The sequence below is a fragment of the Bubalus bubalis genome, chromosome 2, assembly GCF_019923935.1.
Source record: "Bubalus bubalis isolate 160015118507 breed Murrah chromosome 2, NDDB_SH_1, whole genome shotgun sequence".
Taxonomy (NCBI): domain Eukaryota; kingdom Metazoa; phylum Chordata; class Mammalia; order Artiodactyla; family Bovidae; genus Bubalus; species Bubalus bubalis.
The window spans coordinates 22225282-22249912 of record NC_059158.1 but is presented as its reverse complement, the minus strand read 5'-3'; the positions used below and the strand labels follow the sequence as shown (position 1 = coordinate 22249912).

General features: G+C 40.1%; 6 non-coding genes across 6 annotated transcripts; all 6 read left to right on the top strand.

Annotated features, from left to right (window-relative positions):
* The first annotated feature begins 809 nt into the window (after positions 1-809).
* Positions 810-881, top strand: TRNAA-AGC. Its single transcript has one exon. It is a non-coding gene; the product is annotated as a tRNA-Ala (tRNA).
* A 1850-nt stretch (positions 882-2731) lies between these two features.
* TRNAA-CGC lies at positions 2732-2803 on the top strand. Its single transcript has one exon. It is a non-coding gene; the product is annotated as a tRNA-Ala (tRNA).
* Positions 2804-4518: 1715 nt separating this feature from the next.
* On the top strand, positions 4519-4591 carry TRNAK-UUU. Its single transcript has one exon. It is a non-coding gene; the product is annotated as a tRNA-Lys (tRNA).
* Positions 4592-10905: 6314 nt separating this feature from the next.
* On the top strand, positions 10906-10977 carry TRNAA-CGC. Its single transcript has one exon. It is a non-coding gene; the product is annotated as a tRNA-Ala (tRNA).
* A 5866-nt stretch (positions 10978-16843) lies between these two features.
* On the top strand, positions 16844-16915 carry TRNAA-AGC. The gene has a single exon. It is a non-coding gene; the product is annotated as a tRNA-Ala (tRNA).
* Positions 16916-22787: 5872 nt separating this feature from the next.
* On the top strand, positions 22788-22861 carry TRNAT-CGU. The gene has a single exon. It is a non-coding gene; the product is annotated as a tRNA-Thr (tRNA).
* The last annotated feature ends 1770 nt before the right edge of the window (positions 22862-24631 follow it).

The window sequence follows — 24631 nt, the reverse complement described above, 5'->3', positions numbered from 1 at the left end:
TCTGACCCAGTAGCCTTATTTTATCTATTAGTTTGTATTCCTGTATTGTTTATTATTCATTTTAAAGCTCAGTGTTTCCAAGATTGCCTAGAAGGTACTGTGATGTTTTGAGCTTGCTATAATCGTTGAGCACTTTCTTACATTCTGACACATTGATATTCTAGGTGACAGCAAATTTTTACAGTGGCTTTGGTTCCTTCTAGTGGGGATCTGTATGAAGAAATTAGAATATGAGGCTAGTTCTCCTAGTCGTTCCTTAAGTATCGTTGATTCTAGGCTCTTCTTTTCTTTCTTCTAGTCACCTTTTGTAGGTTGACAAACGTGAATAGATACTAGGAATGACGCCTTTCTGCCTAACATGAAGTTGCCCTTCTCTTCGTGTAGCTGAGAAAAAGAATGAAATAAAGGGGTTTCAGGAAATAATGGAACTGTACGTAAGCAATCTTTGTGGTAATAATTTCAAGGTCTGGAAACACTGCTGCTGCTGCTGCTGCTGCTACTAAGTCGCTTCAGTCGTGTCCGACTCTATGCGACCCCATAGACGGAAGCCCACCAGGCTCCCCCGTCCCTGGGATTCTCCAGGCAAGAACACTGGAGTGGGTTGCCATTTCTTTCTCCAATGCATGAAAGTGAAAAGTGAAAGTGAAGTCGCTCAGTCAGGTCCGACTCTTAGCGACCCTACGGACTGCAGCCCACCAGGCTCCTCCATCCATGGGATTTTCCAGGCAAGAGTACTGGAGTGGGGTGCCATTGCCTTCTCCTAGGCAGATAGATAAGCCATTAAGTTTTCTTTTGTAGAACATAAGTGAGGGGGTGTAGCTCAGTGGTAGAGTGCGTGCTTAGCATGCACGAGGCCCCGGGTTCAATCCCCGGCACCTCCAGTAGTGAGTGGCTGATTCTGTGGGGTCATCGTCATGTGACGGGCTGCAGTTTAAGTTGCAGGACTCTACTTGGTGTTGATCTCTGGGAGCTATGTTCTCATTTTGGGGGGAAAAAAAGTGAAATATATCTAGTTTAGAATGCAATAAATTACGTTTAAGTATAAATAACACAATTTTAATAGCTTTTTAAACTAATAATGTCAAACTGTACAGTTAAAAAGCAACCAAATTAAAATTTTTAATATAACAAGATATAGGAAGAATGGCATACTCATACTTTCTCAGATCTTCATGCACTTTTGAGTTGAAGTTGACAAACGATCTCTAACATATGACTGTATGGTAACATGCTGTAACATGGTCTTTCTGCACATGACTATGTATGAAACCAGAATGTCCCCCAAAGTATGCCTCTTTAACATAAAAATTATTTTGAGCTGAAGACAATTAAGGTGCAAAAAAGTTCTCTTTATCCTTCCATGTCTGACCAAAAGCAGGATATAAATCTTCCTTTTACTGGAGAAAAACTCTTACCAGCCCAGATAGACACAAGTTCAGTTCAGTTCAGTCGCTCAGTCATGTCTGACTCTTTGCAACCCCATGGACTGCAGCACACCAGGCCTCCATGTCCATCACCAACTCCTGGAGCTTGCTTAAATTCATGTCCATCGAGTCAATGATAGGCACTAGAGGAATCTGCAAACAAACTCTAGTCCACTAGTTGCCTCCCCAGTATTTAATTTCCCACAGTTTACTGCCCTGAAAAGATAAAAACTGCTTTCTTTAATCCTGTCCTTTATCTATAAATTTACTGTTCTTTCTTGAATATACTTCATTGGCTGAGGTGCTAAACTTGCACTTTGAGTTACTTTTTGTTTATGTTTCTCCTGAGTGATGCCTGTTGCACACATTAGTAAGCACTGCTTTTCTCTAGTCACCCTGCCTTTATGTTTAAGAGTACCAGCTGAAAACCTAAGGTGAGTAAACTTTTGTCTCTTGCATTCTCTGTCTCTTGCAATTCTATGCACCCAGCAAGTTGGACAGCACCCCAATTAGATCTACACACTATTAAAATGATTCAACTCCTCTGATCATGCACTTGGGAATGACAGCAGTTACAAGATCCTCTAAAATAGATAAATCCTTACTTTTCATTTCTAGACTTCTTCGTGGAGAACCAGTAGCAAATAATGGAAATTAGTGAGGATGAGTCTTTTTCTGAATTTCTTAGATTATGTGAGAGTAGAATGTATGAAATGAAGCACTGGGTTTAGTTTCTAGCACCTTTATTCTTGCTCTTTTCTTTTACTCTCTTAAACTGTATTCGCACAAACTTTTCTCACTTTCCTCTCCATATTCCCTTATTCAGTTTTTCTTCCTCACATCAAAGTTAACTTTACACCCATTTGCTCCTGACACGTTTCCACTCTAAGGGTTATCCTCACTGGTATGTCTGTCTTCTCAAGGAACATTTGACTGAAGGAAACAAAAAAAGAAAGATCTGGCTCATTCAGGATTTCCTGAACTCCAAACAACAAACTTGGAAAAGTCAGTCACATCATGAAGCTTGAGCACTAAGTTCCACTGACAGTATTACTGAGGAGCATGAAGGGAAAAGAATAGAATTTTTTTTTTTTAAGTATCTCTCAGAAGGCTTTATTCTTTCAGCTTGTTCCTGGTTAATTAAATAACTGCAGGCCAGGAAGACGCCACTAGACTGCATATTTAAAAACTTCAGAAATACTAACGTTTAACTTGATAGACTTTCTCTAGGCAAGCTTAAAAAAAAAAAAAAAAAAAAAAAGACAGAAATAATATTTTATGAAACAGCCAGAGGAGCAGGAATACAGGGGGGTGTAGCTCAGTGGTAGAGCGCGTGCTTCGCATGTACGAGGTCCCTGGTTCAATCCCTGGCACCTCCAACTGTATTTTGGTCAACTTTTCTCATATTTACTCCCTCCAGCCTACCATTTTCCAGGGCCGAGAATCGGCAAAAGGAAGACAAGAAGGAAAGAAAGAGGATAGAATAAAGGGGAGTGGGTTGGGGTGGTGGTGATGGTAATATCCTTGCTCCTTTAGTTAGTTATCTGAGCAGTCAGAGACCTGGATTTTCATGTGGCTATGGAAGAGAAGGCCCCTGAGATGAGACTAGCACAAGGACTGAAAAAGACCCATTGGTATTGGAGAATAAGGAATCATTGGTATGTATTTTCGACTTTAGACTGAATTTGGACCCTGCAGTTTGTTGTTTCTGCTTCAGGTGTCTTCCTGCTTCTCTCAGCTTGCTCCAAAGTTTGCTCCATCTTCACCAGCTCTCAGGAAGGCATTTCCATTCCATTATCAGGGAACGTCTCAGGAATGGGGTATTTTTCTTGAGTTTTCAAATTCCTTCTTTCCCCTAACTTCAATCTCCTCCGACTCCAAAACTGCTAAAAGACCGTAAAAATACCGCGGAAAAAGACAAAGAAGAAAAGTATTGCTAAGGAGGAGGGTAAGGATGCGGCGGATAGAGCGGGATTTAGGTCCTTCCGGAAGGAAAGAGATGACAGAGCGGAAAGGATTCACACACAACCTGCCAAGAAATGCAGAGCGACGGTGCATGTCCAGCATACCTAAGGCAGAAACGCGATCCGGCCCTTGGCAACTGCTTTTCTTCTTGAGGTTCTGTTTTTGAAAGACAAAAGGAGGAGGGAGGAGGAAAAAGAGTACACAACCTCTTTCGGACAGAATTTTCTCCAGAATGAGGAGTGAGCAGGGGAAATGTGTGGGCTGGGACTCCACATGTGAAAGGAGTCTCATTTAACGTCTTGTGTGAAAGGAATTAAGCGCACAGAATCGGACACGACTGAAGCGACTTAGCAGTAGTAGCAGCAGCAGCCTAGATAGCATTTGTCACCTCAGGCACTGAGGCGCAAAAACACTTTCCGTCCACTTTGTGTGACAGGTAACCCGGATGTGAATTTTGAATGAAGTCCGAAAGCAGACAGTAATTTATAATATTAGGAAACTCTGCAAACTCAAACTCTGGCAGGTTTGGGAAACCCTGAACTGGATTGTCAAAAACCCGGAGCCTGGGTGGAGTGAACCAAGTTATTGGCAAGATCTCACGCGGGAAGCAATATAGTGGACAAGAGCGGAAAGGCGACGCTTGAACAGGATAAGGAAGGAGGCGAGTTGGAATCAGCAAAGTAGGGAGAAGAGGGTGTATACATGGATCTTTAAATATGAGTAGGATTTGGGTAAATGGGTAGGAAGGACCTGTGCAAGCTCCACCTCTTTTCTTTGCATCCTATACCTACAAGAAAGTGTTGAAGTCCCGTGTATTTTAGGGAAGTAAACAGAAAACTTCTGTCCCATAAGAAAATCGCACTCGTTTGTACCCAAACTGTTGGCTTTTGAGAGCATCTTGGGGCCCTTTCCGTAGGCGAGCTCTTCAGAGGGAAGTCAAATTGTTTCAAACCTGATGTCTGTTGTGATGGCAGCAGGTTAGTGAGTGTGGAAGTGGCCTTTGCCGGCTGCTCTTGGCTTGAGTATATGAGGTACCGTGTGCAGGACTGACTTTTCACACGGATCACAATTGAAAATAATCTAATGAACTCACTCTTACTAGGCCGTCAGAAAAACTTGGCTTTTGTGAGCCCGGATAGCTCAGTCGGTAGAGCATCAGACTTTTAATCTGAGGGTCCAGGGTTCAAGTCCCTGTTCGGGCGTTTCCGCGATTTCTTTCTTTTTTTTTTTTTTTTTTCCTTTTTATGTCCAAAAGAGGTTTTCAGTCTCTGCTCTGGGCCATAGTACTGCCTGAATATTAAATCATCAACTCTTAGTATGCAATCTAATAAACAAGGTTTTGAGACATTCGCTCAAATAAGCCAGAAACAGGACTCCTTCATGGTGGAATGGGTATGGAGAAGAATGAATTCCTTTCTGCTTGCGGGTAGTCTGTTGTGTTTTTGCTTTGTGGGTGTTAGATCGAGCCTGGAAAGAGGAGGAGCTTGGGTTTGAACATGATTAAGGTGCCGACAAATAGTACAGTCAAAGCTATGATTTTTCCAGTAGTCTTGTAGGGATGTGCCGAATTGGACCACAGAGAAGGCTGAGCGTGGAAGAATTGATGATTTTGAACTGTTGTGCTGGAGAAAACTCTTGAGAGTCCCTTAGACTGCAAGGAGATTCAACCAGTCCATCCTAAAGGAAATCAGTCCTGAATATTCGTTGGAAGGACTGATGCTGAAGCTCCAATACTTTGGCCACCTGATGGGAAGAACCAACTCACTGGAAAAGACCCTGATGCTGGGAAAGATTGAAGGCAAAGGAGAAGGGGCAGCAGAGGATGAGATGGTTAGATAGCATCACAAGCTCAATGGACATGAGTGTGAGTAAACTCCTGGAGATAGTGGAGGACAGGGAAGCCTGGTGTGCTGCAGTCCATGGGGTCACAAAGAGTCAGACACGACTGAGCAATTGAACAAGAAGTTGCCTGCAAATTTAAGATTCAGTCTTGTGAAGGTATTTGGTAGCCACAGTGAAACCCCTAAGATGGCAACTTTGCAGAAATCTGTGATTAAGGAGGTTTTTCTTATCATGGAAGACAAGAGTGTGTAGAGAGAGAACGTAAAAGGGCTTATTGTGATTTGAAGATTGGGAACTCATTAATGGTATTTCCGGGAAAGTGTGTCTTAAGCCAGAGTGATCATGGACTCCAGATAGTATTATGTTCCTTGAACTTCTTTAGATATCCCAGGAAATGCTTAGACATCCAGGTCAGGTGATTGCTTTCTCCTTTTTGCTGGCCTCTGACTGTGTGAGAGTTTTGTTCTTCTTCACAGAAATCCCATGAAGTAGATTTTGAACTTGGAAGAACTCCATTTGTCTGAAACAGTTTGTCTCTTAGTTGGTCCAAAAGATTCATCAGATCTCTAGGATGTAAAATAGGAAACAGAAAAGTGACTGGTCTCAATGAGGGAGAGAAATAGGTGGGATGGGGAAATGGGGCTGGTTTTAATTTGTCTCTGTGTCTTGGTGTAAAGTACAACTAAGATCATGTCCAGTGTCCTTGGTAAATCATTACTCTACATTGTGACAGAAGAAAACAATGCCAAGTGGGGTCTTGTATATTTCTGATATCAGCAAAAGTGTGGTAAATTGGGAAGCACTGCCCAATATAATGTGAATCATGCATGCCAACCACATACATAATTTTTAAATTTTCTAGAAGTTACATTGAAAAAAATAAAAAGAAACAAGTGAAATTCATAATGCATTTAATTTAATCCGAAATATCTAAAATACTACTGTTACAGGAAGGGGGACCTGCTTCCAGGGTCCAAGAGTGGGCTCTCGTTCACACTTGGAAATGTCAGAGGAGGCACATTGTGCTGACAAAGAGATTTTATTGCAGAAGGGGGGCCTAAGTAGAGAGCAGCAAGGTAAGGAAACCCAGGAGAACTGATTTGCCACATGGCTGTAGTCTCAGGTTTTATGGTAATGGGGTTAGTTTCTGTGTTATCTCTAGACAGTCATCCTGCTTGGTCCATAATCTCAGGGTCCTCCCTGGTGGCATGCACATTACTCAACCAAGACAGATCCCAGGGAGAAGGACTCTGGAAGGTTGGTCATCTCCTCCAGCCTTTGGCCCCTTCTGAATTCTCCCAGTTAGTTTTCAGTGGCAGCACCATGTTCCCTTATCTAGAACTCCTGTTGCCTGAGACAACTCAAGCATGCAGGCCTGGCCAAGGCAGGTGGTTTTGGTCAACAGTTCCCTAACTGTAGTGGGAATTCCTAATAATGTACTTTCAGAGCCTTGAGAAATTCCACAGAAATAGCACCTGGAAAAACAGCATATATTAAGAAACTGTGTTAATGATTATCTTTCATGTTTTTCTTAAGAATAATCTCCTTGTTACAAACCCCAAGGCCAGACTCAGAAGGGAGTATGACTGGGCTCATGAAAGCATGGACCTTGGAACAGCGGGTCAGCGGCAGGCAAGAACGCTGCCTACGCACTTGCTGATTGTTCCTGAGACTAGCCCAGAAGGGAATGGCCTGGGGTAAAAAACGAGATCTGGACTATGTCAGCATGGTGTCTTGGGAAAGTTAAGATCAAAAAAAGTCTTGTAGTGTGCGATTAGGAATAAAAGATGGACTCAGAGTGGACTCTGCACCTCAGTCCAATAGAGGCTGCAGGTCCCCTGACCTATTGCACCAGATTTCATGGCTGTTTTCATTCTTGTCGCTCAGTCTGCGATGTTTAGGGCAACACCTGACTTTATCATGTCAATAAATAGTTCACATATAACCAACAAGCTCATGGAACTCTGCCCAATGTTATGTGGCAACCTGGGTGGGAGGGGAGATTAGGGGTGAATGAATACATGTACATATATGGCTGAGTCCCTCACTGTTAACCTGAAACTATCACAACATTGTTAATCAGCTGTATACCAATACAAAACAAAAAGCTATTAAAAAAAGAATGAAAGAAAAAAATAATCCACATAAACATAGTACCTAAGTATTTTACATTCTTTTTTTCATACTAATTCTTTGAAATCTGGTGTGCATCTTAAACTTATAGCACATAAGTTGGACTGGTCATATTTCAAGTACTCAAGAATCACATGCGCTAGTGGCTACCATATTGGACAACAGAGTTATAAGAACTAATGTATTTGAATAAACAGAAGAAAATATATAAATGAGCAAAATTCTTACAAATTAAAGCAGTTCTGTAACTCACACTCAAAATCTATATGCAAAATTTCACTCATATTTGTGAAGTATGCCAACTAAAAATTGCCACTTTGCCATCTGCCTCTCCAAGGATTTAAGTCATTAGCCACTGCAGCTACTGACCTTCAACACACCCTGAAAGGAATTCAGAGTGGAGATCAGGAATGAGGCACTCTGTGCTCCAGGAAAAAACTGGCAGAACAGGCCTTCAAACAGATATTTTCAGGAGATTTTATGTCCCCAAGTCCTTACATTTTCTTATATCTAGAGAAGCACTAAAATCATTAATGGTGACATCTGCTCCTCCTGACTAGCAGCAAACCTCTGCCAAAAAGTATGCTTGATTGCATGTGCCCTCTTTCACTAAAATCATATATAATACTGATCTTCCGCCCCACCTGTTCAGAGCAGTTCCTCAGAGCTAGCTGAGACTCCCTGGCTATAGTCCTCATTTTGCCCCCAATAAAACTTAACTCAAAACTCTCACATTGTGCTTTTTTTTTCCCCTTCTGTTGACAGGTGTTGACTGAAATAAAAATGCACAATGTGGGAGCTGTAAGTTTTATTTGGGGATTTATTAAGGACTAAAGTCTGGGATAGGCTATGTGCAAATACTGGTAAATTGCCACTATGCAAGATTACCTGAATTCTTTCTGATAAAGTGCTAATATTTAATATCCTTCTACCATTCTTAGACAGAGGAGCCTGGTGGGCTACAGTCCATGGGGTCACAAAGAGTTGGACACGACTGAGTGTTAATTCAGTGTTAGTTCACCATCCTTTGTCTTTCCTATGCCTAAAGACTAATATATGGTTTGTGTGTGTGTGTGTGTGTGTGTGTGTGTGAATGACAAGGATTTTCTTCTACCCAAATCATTCACTCATAAAAATACATGAGTTAAGACTTAGAGGTGAGAATGGCATTGAAACATGTAAAATATCATGTATGAAACGAGTTGCCAGACCAGGTTCGATGCACAATACTGGATGCTTGGGGCTGGTGCACTGGGACGACCCAGAGGGATGGTACGGGGAGGGAGGAGGGAGGAGGGTTCAGGATGGGGAACACATGTATACCTGTGGAGGATTCATTTTGATATTTGGCAAAACTAATACAATTATGTAAAATTTAAAAATAAAATAAAATTAAAAAAAAAAAAAGAATTGCTCCCATGAGGCTAAAAAAAAAAAGACTTAGAGGTGAAAAATCCACTGGATATTTATTTCTTCCAGGGTATTTCCCCCATTATTCTTGTATGCAAAAAGCCATATTTAAATTTTTCTAAGTCAGTGGTCACATTTCCACAAGACTCTGAATCCCTCAATTTTCAAGAAACTACTTTGGGAGTCACTGGGGAGAGAGATCCTTCTGTTCACAAGAAAATTAACTTCAGAAGGTTGGTATATACTTTAAAAAAAAAGCTATTCAAGTGTGTGCATGCTTTGAAGACAGAGTACATCATAGTAAAAAGATAAAATATATATTTGAAAAGAGATGCAGATATACATATTTTCAACAAAAGTCTTTATCATAAACAAGGTAAAATTTACCTCTGAAAGGAAACTCAGATACACTTTTGAAAAGAACAAGAGTCACTATAACTTTCAGGGGGGGGAAAAAAAAGCAGGGAGGGGAGTAAAACAAAGAATTTGTAGTTAGGCTTTAGATTCTCCTAATTGGTATAATGCCATTTTCATTAGGAACTCTGTTCTCATCAGGAGTTCTAGGTTAGATTTATCTGTTAACAATTATCTGTTAGATAAATTGTACAGTTCAAATATTATGAGTAAATACTCTATTTCTGACTGCTAGATCTGTAAACACGGAGCACAGTGGGTTATAATCTCCCACTACGAGTAAAGATGGCAAATATGGGTAGTTACCTGGACAAAAAATTTTTGATTTAATATCCCACAACTTACAGCAGGGTGAATTCTCAATGGTGTTTGAGATTTATTAATACAAACTTTAGAAGTACTTCAAAACCACAAGTAAAATTTTTAATAACTTTGGAGTGAGGAAGGTTATTCCAATAATGATTCAAAAATCCAAAATTATTTAAAGGAAAATTTGACAAATTTGGTTTCAAGAGAGCTTCTGAAAGAGTGGTAAGAGCATAGGTAAATTTTCTTTAGTACATTTATGCTTTTCTTACTTTCCAAATTTTCTGCAATATGCATTATTTGGATAGTAATAGAGTAAAACAAAACAAAGCAAAGCCTCTTCTATAACAAGGAAAAGTCCACAAGCAAAGTCAATGACAAATTTCAGATTGGGAAAATAGAACTGCTATTCATATAACAAAAGGGATAATTTCCCTGTTTCACTAAATATAGGCTTGATTATGATGTTAAAGAAAGCATCCACAAAATCTCAATGGTTTAAACAATAAAGGCTTATTTTAGCACTTTATATATTTTCCCTCATTGATTGGCTGATGGCTCACCAATATTTTTCATCTGGGATTTAGGATGATAAAGTAGTGAAGGGTAGGGGAAAAACATCTTTTCCTTCTACCCGTCTTAGGTTTTTAGGTTGCAGATGAGCTCTCCGAACTGACCAGGTTCATTCTTTCGCGGAGTAGCCTGCGGAACGAGAAGCTGGCCAGTGGATAAAGGAAAAGGGGGAAACAGGGAATTCGGGCTTCTTAAATCGAAGATTTTTCATGAACCCACAGTTCACAGATAACCACTCAGATTTCAGGAGAGTTAGAAGGTCTCTGTGGAGAGACCGTTACCTCTGGTGACAAAGACTAGGGCAGAATTTTCACAATTTCAACAATCTGAACATTTTTTGTTTGTGGTTTTGTTGTCGTTTATCTTTTTTCCTCCAAGCGAGAGCAAGTAGAAAGACGCAGCTCCAAAGAGTCATTTGACCATTCAACCATTCAGCTACAAAGAAAAGGGGTGGCGGGGCGGGCGAGGGGAGGGGGGGAGGGTAAGGGGGGAATCTCATTTTCTATGAGCCTTTGGCTTGTAGACCATTCTTCAGAGTTCTGAAAAAAACCTCCCAGTGATTTCCACATGGGGTTCGATTTGGCCAACGCGAGAGAAAGCACTTGTGCTGAAGCTACTGAATGAAACTGGGCTCTGCTCTCAGTAACGATATGAGTTGCATGTTGTCACTGCATCTCCGAAGGGGATTACTTGGATAGAATCCGAAAGCGGCTTTAAGTGTAATTCATCCTCAATGATGGTTACTATCTGGTTGGAAATAAAAAGATACTCCAAATTGTGCAAAACGCATTGAGCTTTTAAAAGCACAGGAATCCTACCCAGCAGCGGGTTTTCACCAGGGGATGTAGCTCAGTGGTAGAGCGCATGCTTCGCATGTATGAGGCCCCGGGTTCGATCCCCGGCATCTCCATGCCAGTCTACTTTTGTTGTTGCTGTCTAATTTAGACTTTGGCCTTGCATTGTTAAATCAAAATGTTTTAGCTCTTTCTCATTTGGGGGCCATTGTCTTGCCCTTTAAATATAGCAGTTTTCCATACATGTGTTTATTGGTCTTCTGTTTGGTTAACTACCACCAGGATTTTCTCTACTTCCTGGAAACCTCCTTGGGATGTTTTATTAGGCAGCAAGCAGTACAAAGCCAGAGACAATTCAGAAGTAAGTCCATCCTATGAATGCCAGGAAGAGGGAATACAGCTGCATTTCAAAGATTTATTTATCTCAATTAAAGGAGGTTCTATCCATTCCAACTTTGCACTGGAAAATAATTAAAATTTCTTAGTAATTTTTTCTTTTAAGGAGAGGAGAAGGTAGCATCTGTTTTAGTATTGGTGTAGTAGTTGTACATCGGTATTCAAGGATCCACCCTAGGACCATAAGAAAAATTTCTTCATTTCTCACTGCATCTTTGGCTTTACTCAAGATTTCTATGGAGAAGAGCTAGTCACAGTCCAATACAGGAGGTCTGGGAATGTAGTAAAGGTTAGGAATAGCCTGTGGAAATAGAAGGCAAAGTTGGTTAGGCACCCTTAATAGCGCGACTGTTCTCTGTTCTGACAACCAGCTCCTAATTCTAGTCGCAAGCCAAAACTTACCTCATTAACATAACAGAAATACTTTTGCTCCTCTCACCTTAGAAAATTCTAACGATTTTAAGAGCTCTTTGCCATTAGTAGGGATGGAGACCAAATATATATTTCTTATTGTAAATCACAATATTATATATGTAATACCAGATGTATAGCCAGATGTTACATTGATGCATTATGTATACCCAGATGTTACATTGATGCATTATGTGGCAGTTAGTTTTTATTTAAAATTTTTGAGGAACCACAAAAATATATTTTTTTAATATTCTCCTTTCTTAGTTTATCAGTTAATTCCTTAACTTTTTTTAGTGGTTGCTCTAGAGTTTGTAGTATACATTTGCAATTAATCCAAGGTCACCTTCCAATAACACTATACTTCTTCACAGGTAGTGTAACTACCTTGTAATAGGGAAAAAATCCAAAATTTCCTCCCTCCTAGCCATTGTATCTCTGCTATCATTTATTTTAGCTACATGTAAACATACATAAGTATGTATACAATATAGCCATTACCTCATAATCAAATACATTGTTGCTATTACAATTTTGAACAAACTTACCTGTGAGATCAATTAAACTAAGAAAAATAAAAGTTTTTATTTACCTTCCCTTATTCCTTCTTTGATATTCATCCTTTCCTTATGAAGATTTGAGTTTCTATTATTTTTCTTATCTCTAAAGAACTTTCTTTAACACTTCTTGCAAGACCGGTCTACAGGGAACAAATTCCCTCCATTTTTGTTTGAGAAAGTTTTATTTCTCCTTTATTTTTCAAAATTTTCAGGGCACAGAATTCCAAGTTGTGGCTTTCTTCTTTAAATATTTCACTGTAATCTATTTTTGTTTGCATACTTTCTTAATAGAAGTCACATGTAAGTCACTAGACTTGGTTCCTCTATAGTCTAGATTTTTTCCCCTCTGATCTCTTTCAGGATTATTTTCTTTATATTTGATCTTTTGTAGTTTGAGAATGATATGCTTATATGTAGGTTTTGTTGTTGTTGTTTCTTTTTTCATTTATCTTTCTGGTGTTCTCTGAACTTCCCAGATCTGTGGTTTACTGTCTGACATTAATTTGGGGGAAATTCTCAGTCATTGTTTCAAGTATTCTATTTTTTTCTTTCTTTTCCTTATAGTATTCCCATTACACATGTTATATATATTTTTTTACACAAGTCCTAGAGTCCTTGGATATTCTGTCCTTCCCCCTGCCCCCGCCCCGCCCCCGCCAGTCTTTGTTCTGTTTTTCAGTTTTGGAGGTTTCTACAGATACATCCTCAAATTCAGAGTCTTTCCTTAGTTATGTCTATTGTACTAATGAGCTCATCAAAGGCATTCTTTCCGTTACTATGTATTTTAATCTTGGGCATTTCTTTTGTTTTTGTTTTTTTTTTTTTTAGGATTTTCATCTTTCTGCTTACATTGCCTATCTGTTCTTGCATGCTATCTACTTTATTCGTTAGATCCATTATCATTTTAATCATAGTTGTTTTAAATTCCTGCCATGTCTGGTTCTTTTCTTGCTCTGTCTCTGCAAATAATTATTTGCCTTCTGATATGCTTTGTAATTTTTTCTGGATAGCCCAACGTGGTGTACTTGATAAAAGGATAAATAGGAATTTAGTAATGCGGTAGTGAGGTGTTGGGGGAGAAGCTTTCTATAGACCTATGATTAGCTCTCAGTCTTTTATTGACCTTTTGTCTCTGGCTGGTGAACTTCACAATTGTTTCTCAGTTGTCTCCTCTCACTCTTAGGTGGGACAGAATAGCCACAGGATGCTGGAGTGTGTTTTTCCTTCTCTCATGTGAAAGTCTAGAGACAGTTGGAATTGAGTATTTCCCTTCTTCTGGGTAAATTAGGCTCTGACAAAACCCCAGTTGGTTAAGGTCTGGTTAAATGGGTTCTTTAGAAATCGGGCCTTGTTAAGAACAATAGCACTCTGGTACATTTCAATGTGGCTCCTCTTCTTCCCCCTCTGCTGGAAGCATGAAGGAATTACGCCCCACCCCACCCCCACCCCCGCCCCACCTTCCGCTTTTTAGATGGTTAATGTGAGAATCTGGTCAAAGTTCTAGGGGTAAAACACACAAAAGTGTAGAGACCCCACCCCTACCCTGCCCAGGCCATGACTCAGTGTGCCTGGAGTTTTTAGTAATCAGAGTTGCCTACTTGGGTCCTCAAGCAAATCATCAACAGTTCAGGTATTGGTTCTTTCTGTGGTTTCCACTTGTTAGTCACTGCTCAGGTAAGTCATGACTCCCTTTATTTACCTGTATATCTCTCCAATCTTGGGGGCAGCCAGTTGCCCTGTGTCTTCACATCTCTTATAAATTCTAGAAGAGGTGTTGGTTTTTCACTCTGTTCCGATTTTCCTTCTTGACAGAATGAAGTGACTTTCAAGCACCTTATATATGGAACCAGAAACTGGAAGTCTGTTTGCTCTTTTTTAATACATTTTGCCTCTGTGCTTATTAGTAAAATGGTCCTATAATTTTCCCTTCTTATATTTTCTCCACTGGGTGTTGATATAGATATTCGGTTCAGTTCAGTCGCTCAGTCGTGTCCGACTCTTTGCGACCCCATGCATCGCAGCATGCCAGGCCTCCCTGTCCATCACCAACTCCTGGAGTTCACTCAGACTCACGTCCATCCAGTCAGTGATGCCATCCAGCCATCTCATCCTCTGTCATCCCCTTCTCCTCCTGCCCCCAATCCCTCCCAGCATCAGAGTCTTTTCCAATGAGTCAACTCTTCGCATGAGGTGCCCAAAGTACTGGAGTTTCAGCTTTAGCATCATTCCTTCCAAAGAAATCCCAGGGCTGATCTCCTTCAGAATGGACTGGTTGGATCTCCTTGCAGTCCAAGGGACTCTCAAGAGTCTTCTCCAACACCACAGTTCAAAAGCATCAATTCTTCGGCGCTCAGCCTTCTTCACAGTCCAACTCTCACATCCATACATGACCACAGGAAAAACCATAGCCTTGACTAGACGGACCTTTGTTGGCAAAGTAATGTCTCTGCTTTTGAATATGCTATCTAGGTTGGTCATAACTTTCCTTCCAAGGAGTAAGCATCTTTTATAGATATTATGCTAACCTAAAATAATTTATAGTTTTCTCATTTTGGGTGGGGGGAAATATTTTATACAACACAGGTTATTGTTTCTTTTAGGATTTCATAGAACATGCCAGTAAATTTGTCTCTGATTGGAAATTTTGTTTAAATTCAGTTTTTTAAACGGCTGTATATTGAATCAGATTTTCTATAACTTTTTAATGTTCGTTTTGACAATTTATACATTTTTATACAGTTTCCATTTCTTCTAATGGAGTTAAGAGGATTGAAGCCAAATTTCACGATTTCTCACTTCTAAATCTCTTAAGTAGCCGCTGAAAGTGTCCTCCTGTTTATTCCTTCAGAGATGCAAGCATCTATCTCTCTATCCATCCACACATTTACTTTTTAAAAACTAGTTCACAAATTTACTTACATCACGTATTGTAATAAGTACTGATACACAATTAAGGATAACCTTCAAGACGGCCCTCCCCCCCCCCCCCCCCCCACCCCGAGGATCCTTACCTCCTGGTAATCACACCCTTGTGAGGTCTTCTCCTACTTGACTCAGTCACCAAGATATATGAGGGGGAATTGAGGCTTTCTACCCACGTGTGAATCAGCCATCTTGGAAGCAGATCCCCCAGACACAGTCCATGCTCCAGAGTCCCGCATGCACTGTTCATACCTGGAGTTCAACTTCAGTTGACTCCTGGGGCCAGAGTTACCCAGCCAAGCCACACTGGAGTTTCTGACCCACAGAATCTGAGATAATAAGCATCAGTTTTTTTAATGCTGTGAATTTTGGAGTGCTATTCAGCAATAGGAAACTAATATTTCTAGAAAGCCTTTTTTTACATTTCTTGCAAAGGAATAATCATTATTAAAAAAATAATAATAATTTGTATCTGTTTCTCTCAAGCTTCCAGACTGTTACAGAAAACTTTTCTTGAAAATAAAATATCAGTGCTAAACTAAGATGTGTGGTTCATCTCTCATGTTTCTCTTTTTATCCTGAAGGAAAAAATTCCAAAAATTTTAGGCTGATTGCCTAGTGCATCTTATCCACCAGAGGGTCATGGCTCTATCATGAAAACAATCCCTGGCAAAAGGAAATGGAAAAACCATAATTGTTTCAGATGATTCATGGTTTATGCAAATTCTTACTATATGAATAAAATTTAGGCTCTCTTAGCAAGGTGAAAGGATGAGAAATGCTGGTTATATCTTGTCAAGCTGATTTCTCTGCCTTGCTCCTTTCAGTTCCAACCATTCTGAACTACATACACTTCCACGCCTGTAAGCATGCTGTATCCTCAGTCTCCCTTTTGTTTCTATTTGACATTATTATTCATTCTTCCAGATTGGCTCACAGGTTTTCATATTTGGGGACTAGGCCGGGAGACTAGGCTTTGATTTGCATCTCTTGTTGAGAGAATGGTCTGAATTCTAAAGAACCACTCACTCTGCAGAAGATAAGCATCATGGAAGCAGAGGGTTTGCCTCAGTGTTAGAAGTGACAAATCTCTTACTTTGGCTTTTCTTTCCGGAGAATCAGAGCAAGATCCGAGGATTTGTGTTCCCTGGATTTGATGTGTATTCTTTGGATTAAATGAGGATCAGAAGGCCGCAGGAAGCAAGCCAACATCTTCCACCCTTCAGTCCTCTCAGTTTCTAAAAGTGGAAGGAATTTACTTTTCTAACAGAAATACCTTCATTGGCTCCTTGTTTTGTAAAAATAGTTGCATAGCCGTTTCTGGAGTCCAGGAATGGGATGCAGAATTGAAGACAGGTTGGTAGGTTTCATAATTAAAGACAATCATTGGCAAACTATTTTTTATCTTTCCTGTAAGGAATTTTCCTTTGTCTCACACATCTTTTGACAAAAGAGAAAAGGGCTCTGAAAAGAAAGGTCCGGGAGGCTGTTGCCTACTCAGATTTCCGAGCTCATTGTATCTTCGTCAGTCTCTGAATATCTGCAAGACACAGGCTAATCGGAATTCCTTGGTAATACAGTACTATAAAATCAAGGGTGGGAATTTTATCTTTCAGAAAATAGCAAAACAATTTAAAATGTAAATTTCTTTTATTTCATGAAGATAGTTTAGAAAAGCCCACTTAGTTAGAGTGGGGATGTAGCTCAGTGGTAGAGCGCATGCTTAGCATGCATGAGGTCCCGGGTTCGATCCCCAGCATCTCCAAGCTTTTGTTTCTTTTCAGCTCCGGAAATACACCTCTTCCCTCCTAATAGAATGGTCACAGTCCATTCCTGTAAAACCTAAAGATTAACCCTTCTTGCCGCCACGTACTTATACTTTGCTCGGGTTATGCTAGTAATCTTTCTGTTTTAAAATTTTATTCCTTTCCATCCTCAGCAGGGATTAGAGACGTTTTCCACAAAGTGAAATAAAAAGTGACGTTGGTCGCTATTCCATGGCGGGGGGCGGGGGTGGCGGAGGTTGACAGTTATCCATGTAAACTCTAAATTAGAAGATTTAGGATTTTCACTTAGCTTTTCTGCTGGGGTTTGGAGTGGGGGATGGGATGGTAGGCTGAGCTCCAGTCTCAGGTTTCGTACTTAGAGGCTCAATAAGAAAGATGGATTTCACCGGAAGCTCTCTAGAAAGAAAATAAACTCTTCCCAGGTTGTGAAAGCATTGGATACTTTTCGCTTCTCAAAACGTGACAGTTCTCTCAGAAATCGAACACAAAGGAGTGAAAGTGAAACATTTTGATACAGACATGTTTTCCCCTCAGTGCGTTTTGCCAGTGAGCTCGCGGCGCTCATACCAGTGTGGATTTAATTCCTTCTATACTGATTTCTTTTGTAATCTCTAAATTTGCCTCACTGATTCTAAAGGTACTGACTTCAACGCTCTTAAAAAAAGCAACTTATTTTCCTAAACCCAGCCCTTTTATACCATTCATGTGGGTAAGGACTTTCCTTGGCCAGCTCCTTTGTTTTAATGAAGGGCTAGTCCCCTTTGGAATGCAGCATTTCTTGTATCTAGGTGCTTTTGCCTCAATTTCCAATTCGTGACACCCTGTCACATGAGCAAATGAAGGAAATTTAGAAAACCATTTTCTGTACTTTTGTTTATTTTTCAGGGAGGCCTCTGGGCAGCTCTACGTGGCCCTTGGAGGCTGTGGTCAAGGGCTCCAAATTCTTAGAGGTACAAGGGTCCAGTGTTAAAAAGATAATAAGGGCAACCATCCTTTCTGTTGGTCTCTAATGATTTGGTCTGTCGTTCATGGGGAAGCTTGTGCTTCCTGACTAAGAAAAAAACCACAAGATTAAAGAATGGATCTTAAAATGGGCCTTTGAAAGTGTGGTGCACTGAGGTTTGCACTCTGTTAGCTAAATCATTCTCTGCTGTTATTTACTGAACAACTGCTCTTGTCAATATTTATTACAAGCCTACAATAGTTTAGCTCCAACACGGCTCTAAAGATATTAGAACATGTTGGACAAACTTAAAATAGTAGCCATAGCATTTACCAGTTAAGCCATCAATAAAGAAATAGTTCACAAACTATTTCATTCCTCGTTCCTCCCATTTTCAGTGTTCCATATACCCTCAGAGAAGGCTAGCAGTTGTGAGATATCAACAGTTCTGCCTAGAAACCAGTTTTGAGTTGTAATGACTACCTGCTTTTGTTGTCACTTCAGGTCACCAGACTATGACCTACTCCATCAAAGGTTTTTTTGTTTTTTTTTTTTTTAAGATTTCTCTATCCCAAACCACATGAAAAGACCCTCCTTAATTTAACTAATAAAAAAGGTTTAGGTGCAGTTTAAGAACAGTGTCCTGACTAAATTATTTTATCTGGTAGGTAAAATGTGCACTGGGTGATGGAAGGCATAAGGAAAGATAAAAATCAATACAGTTTCCCTGAGCTCATAAATTTCTTTCAAGCTGAAGCAGTGATTCTCTAACTTGGCTGCACATTGGAATCACCTTGAGAGCTCTAAAATTGTCTGATGCCTGGATTCTGCACTGAGAGGTTCTAGTTTAATTTGTCCTGAGGGTGGAATGGACACCAGCATTTTAAAAAGATCGATAGGTGATTTGAACGTGCAGTTACAGTTGAGAACTACTGGCCTAGAAAGTCTCTATTTAAATTATTTCCAAATATCCACAAAGGTAGGAGGAGACATAAGAGAGGTAGACTTGCAGGCTTATCCCTTTCTCAGTCTAACTTTATTTTAGAGACACCACTGGTGATTGAGGTGGTCATAGATACATGAGTAGTCCCCAGATTGGCCAAGTCAAGGGCAGATGGGGTGATGGATGGGGATATAACTTAATTTCACATAGCAGTCTGCTAAATAGAGAAAAATACTTCTCTCTCTCTCTCTCTTTATTCTACCACAGTTGTTCAAGGACTATGAAATGAGAACGGCTATTTCCCGAGATCCCTGTGTTTGCAAAGTTCATCACTGGGAAGAAAGTGGATCACTTAATAATTTAGGGCCCTCCAGGACAGAACAAATATACTCTAAGCTTTCCTCTCCAAAATTTATATTTGGGGATATCTATCAGTGATTTGAAATGGCTCTGACCTAGACCTAAAGCAAGGAAAGGCACTACATTTTCTGAAATAAAATTACCTCAGGAAAAGGGAGTTGATATTGACAACTTGGAGCTAAGACTTCATAAGACAAGTCTTGTTTTAATTTATCATATGACTCTGGGTCCCTAAGAGGAACGTAATAATGGTTTCAACAATATTACAAGTGAAGACTATTTTTAAAAGGTAAAACTAGATCTCATATTCTGTAGGGTTTCTTTTCTCCCAAATAATATTAAGAGAAGCAAATATAGAAAAAAAAAAAAAAAAGGAGCTATTTTCTAAGAACACACAGAGCAGAGGGCTGGGGAAAATCTTCTATTTGTGAATCTTTATACATTAGCACTGAAGAAAAAGACTAAAAACACTCCTTTTATTTACCAGCAATGAAATTCCTTTGAGCCTACCTTGAGTTTGACTCCATTTAGTAATTTCTGCACAGTCTTATGGCTAGAGAAAAGTAGATGTGAACCCAGGGTCATTTAGTGAAGAATGCACCTTATTCATTTCATTTCGCAGAGAAATGAGATCCAGTGGACCTACATTGTAGTGGAGGGCAATCCTTGCATAGTTTAATCCTAAATTGTGACTAATAACCTCTCAGTAATTGAAATAAAATATGTCCTGGTATGTAAGTAGAAAAGAAAGCTAGTCTCTCTTCTTTCTTATCTATATTGGCCCTTCAGATCCAAAGAGAGAGCACACTAGATCAAGGGAATGAAACCAACTAGAGCACTTCTCCTTACAAAGACATAATCTGGACAACAGGACCGTAGGAAAATGTGGAAGACCTGGGAGAGTTTAAATATTCAGGGAACGAGATCAGATGATTGTTTTGAATTCCTATAGTATGAGGTGATCAAAGGAGAGGAAGGTTAGATAAGGGGACTGGAATAGACATTTCACAGTTGCTACAAGTGGCAACAAAAGGATTAACTATTTGTTCTAATGAACAAAGTAACAAACGTGCTAGATGCATAAAAATGCAGTATTTGTATTTTTTTGTATTCTAAATAAGCTGATGCTGTTGCTAAGTCGCTTCAGTCGTGTCCAACTCTGTGCGACCCTATAGACGGCAGCCCACCAGGCTCCCCCATCCCTCGGATTCTCCAGGCAAGAACACTGGAGTGGGTTGCCATTTCCTCCTCCAATGCATGAAAGTGAAAAGTGAAAGTGAAGTCGCTCAGTCGTGTCTGACTCCCAGCGACCCCATGGACTGCAGCCCCCTCCATCCATGGGATTTTCCAGGCAGGAGTACTGGAGTGGGGTGCCATTGCCTTCTCCGTCTAAATAAGCTATTCACCAATAAAAGTTAAAAATTAATAAAAACCTTGAAGAGACAGAAAAAAATTATGCTGGGAAAAGTTAATTTGCTCACATAGAATTCCCTGTGTTTAATCCTTAAAGGGTCCTATTTTTCCCCCAAATTTTTCTTTTAGGATAAATTCTAAGTTATTTGGAATGATTGTTCCACAAGATGAGGAAATTTTAAATCACTATTCCAAGTCATTGTCTTTTTTTCCCGCCTTTTATTATATGTCTGGTATGTTTGACACCTCCTTGTTAGCTGTTCATCTGTCATCTTGTACTTCTTTTATTATGATATTTGATGTTCATTAAAATTTCTTGTTTCGTTTTCTATTATCTGTGGCCATCTTGTACCTAGTTGTATCCATAGAACTGATTTCAATGGACATGGGTTTGAGCAAGCTCCAGGAGTTGGTGATGGACAGGAAAGTTCATGGGGTCGCAAAGAGTCAGACACAACTGAGCGACTGAACTGAGCTGATTTCAATACCTGACACCTAGTAGGTACAAAGTAATATCACTCTTGTTGAACATACTTCACCTTAAATACTGTCCTCCTAACAGTACTTCTGAGACTGAAATTTACCTAGTCCTGATGGTGAACAATTCAGCTAACTAGAATTCAGAAGTACCATGATTCCTAGCCCATTATTATTCTGAAGGTGTTGCTCCCCAAACTCAGAAAATATAAAAGTAACTATAAATGGAGTAGAAGTGTAGTCCTAATCATGGAAGTTTGTTAGTATAGATTAGGTTAAAAAGTGACTATCCTGGTTAGCAAGAAACGTTTATATTCACTATAAAAACATTCTGAAAGTGAAGTCACTCGGTCGTGTCCAACTCTGAGACCCGCATAGACCAGGATCCTCCGTCCATGGAATTTTCCAGGCAAGAGTACTGGAGTGGGTTGCCATTTCCTTCTCCAGAAGATATTCCCGAACCAGGGATCGATCCCGGGTTTCCCGCATTGCAGGCAGATGCTTTACCATCTGAGCCATGAAAAACATTCTGAGTAGGATATAAAATGGCAATATCAGAACATTTGACTCAAAAAAGCAATAAGACTTTGGGATTCAAAGGTCTTATCATTCAGAGCTCCTTTCAGCCTTTACGTGGTTAAATAAAGAATTTTGCAGTCCTTCCATTTTGTATTTTGATGAGGCATTGGAAGCTGGGTAGATGCACAGTGGCATCTGCTAAGTTGAAATCACTCCCTTTCAGCAGTGGTCTTGCTCCAATTAAAGGCAGAAAATCAGGATGCAAGAGTTAACAGTTTAAGAATGGATTCTTAGTTTCGTGATTGTACAATCAGTTAATGTTTGTTTAGCTTCTACAAGTTGAGGGTCCATGTGGAAAATACTAATATTAAAGAACATCCATTTGAAGAAGGCGATATAGAGAAGAAAGAGTCTGATGCCTCCCAAAGCCAAGCCAGTATTTTTTTCCGTCTGTGCGCCTTCTAGGAGCTGCAGGAACGGAGGCCATTCCCCAGCTTCGGGCTGGCAAAGGCTCCTGGGATTTGAATCAGAAAACCGCTAAGTGAACTCTGACCTAACCACCTCTATGCTGACAGTCTCCTGCTTCCTGAAGCAAGAGCGAGCACAAGCTGACAGCTGTTAGCAGCGTCTGAATGTGTTTGAAGTTTGGGGTTGTTTGTTTTGTTTTTCAGTGCGCAAGTGTGCCATCTCCTAACAACCAGGAATGGCATCAATTGGACTGAAGTTCTAACTGACCTATTTTGCTAGATGAGCCTTTCCTTCTACTTTTAGAATATCCACTCACTTAAGGATTCTAAGTTACTACAATCCGGTGAAATATAAGAGCGTCTCTGGCCTCACTTACAGAAGCCCCTTCCTGAACAATGAACACTCAGCTCGTATCCATTCTTTTCCATTCCATGGTTGTTCTCAGTACATTTTCTCCGTTACGGTGCAAGAGCAAGTAGGTGTTTTGTTGCTTAAGTTCCAGGAGTCTTCTTCGCGGGTCTGTCTGTTCTATAAGGTCGATTTATTCGAGAAGAGAGTGAGCAGTGTGGCTGTGCGCTCAGTCGCTCAGTCGTGTCTGACTCTTTGCGACTTCATGGAGCCGCCCGTCTCTTCTATCCACGGAGTGAGTAGTAACTCTAATTAACACAGCTTTTCACCTAATTGAGTAGCATTTGATCAGAAAGGAAGCTTGAGCTTTCCAATAGCTGGCTCTGTGGCTTAGTTGGCTAAAGCGCCTGTCTCGTAAACAGGAGATCCTGGGTTCGAATCCCAGCGGGGCCTGCTGGTTTTTCATCTCAAAATTGAAACCTTAGTTTTAACAACAAATTAGAATTTTTAGTCTGATACCATCTTAAAGGTAGATCAACTTCACTGATTGGAACTTTTTATTTCCACAACCTGTTCTCATTGCACCTGTATTCTCAATGACTCTCAGGCTCTCTACTAATGGTCTATCGTATGGATCTACTACTTAGGTGTTCTTTAGTTCTTCTTACTTTCTGCCATAAGGGTGGTGTCATCTGCATATCTGAGGTTATTGATATTTCTCTCGGCAATCTTGATTCCAGCTTGTGCTTCATCCAGCCCGGTGTTTCTCATGATGTACTTTGCATTGAAGTTAAATAAGCAGGGTGACAATATACAGCCTTGACATACTTCTTTCCTGATTTGGAACCAGTCTGTTGCCCCAGGTGCAGTTCTAACTGTTGCTTTCTGACCCGCATTCAGATTTCTCAGGAGGCAGGTCAGGTGGTCTGGTATTCGCATGTCTTGAAGAATTTTCCATAGTTTGTTGTCATCCACGCAAAGGCTTTGGCACAGTCAATAAAGCAGAAGTAGATGTTTTTCTGGAACTCTCTTGGTTTTTCTGTGATCCAACGGATATTGGCAATTTGATCTCTGGCTCCTCTGTCTTTTCTAAATCCAGCTTGAACATCTGAAAGTTCATGGTTTACATACTGTTGAAGCCTAGCTTGGAGAATTTTGAGGATTACTTTGCTAGTGTGTGAGATGAGTACAATTGTGCAGTAATTTGAGCATTCTTTGGCATTGCCTTTCTTTGGGATTGGTATGAAAACTAACCTTTTCCACTCCTGTGACCACTGCTGAGTTTTCCAAGTTTGCTGGCATATTGAGTGCAGCACTTTCACAGCATCATCTTTTAGGAGGTAAAATAGCTCAACTGGAATTCCATCACCTCCGCTAGTTTGTTCATACTGATGCTTCCTAAGGCCCGCTTGACATCGCATTCCAGGATGTCTGGCTCTAGGTGAGTGATCACACCATCATGATTATTTGGGTCATGAAGATCTTTTTTGCATAGTTCTTCTGTGTATTCTTGCCACCTCTTCTTAATATCTTCTGCTTCTGTTAGGTCCATACATACTATTTCTGTACTTTATTGTGCTCATTTTTGCATGAAATGTTCCCTTGGTATCTCTCATTTTCTTGAAGAGATCTCTAGTCTTTCTCATTCTATTGTTTTCCTCTATTTCTTTGCATTGATCAGAGGAAGGCTTTCTTTTCTCTTCTTGCTATTCTTTGGAACTCTGCATTCAGATGCTTATATCTTTCCTTTTCTCCTTTGCCTTTTGCTTCTCTTCTTTTCACAGCTATTTGTAAGGCCTCCTCAGACAACCATTTTGCCTTTTTGCATTTCTTTTTCTTGAGGATGGTCTTGATCCCTGTCTCCTGTACAATGTCACGAACCTCTGTCCGTATTACTTCAGGAACTCTATCAGATCTAATCCCTTGAATCTATGTCTCACTTCAACTGTATAATCATAAGGGATTTGATTTAGGTCATACCTGAATGGTCTAGTGGTTTTCCCTACTTTCTTCAATTTAAGTCTGAATTTGGCAATAAGGAGTTCATGATCTGAGCCACAGTCAGCCCCCAGTCTTGTTTTTGCTGACTGTATAGAGCTTCTCCATCTTTGGCTGTAAATAATATAATCAATCTGATTTCAGTATTGACCATCTGGTGATGTCCATGTGTAGAGTCTTCTCTTGTGTTGTTGGAAGACAGTGTTTTCTATGACCAGTGCATTT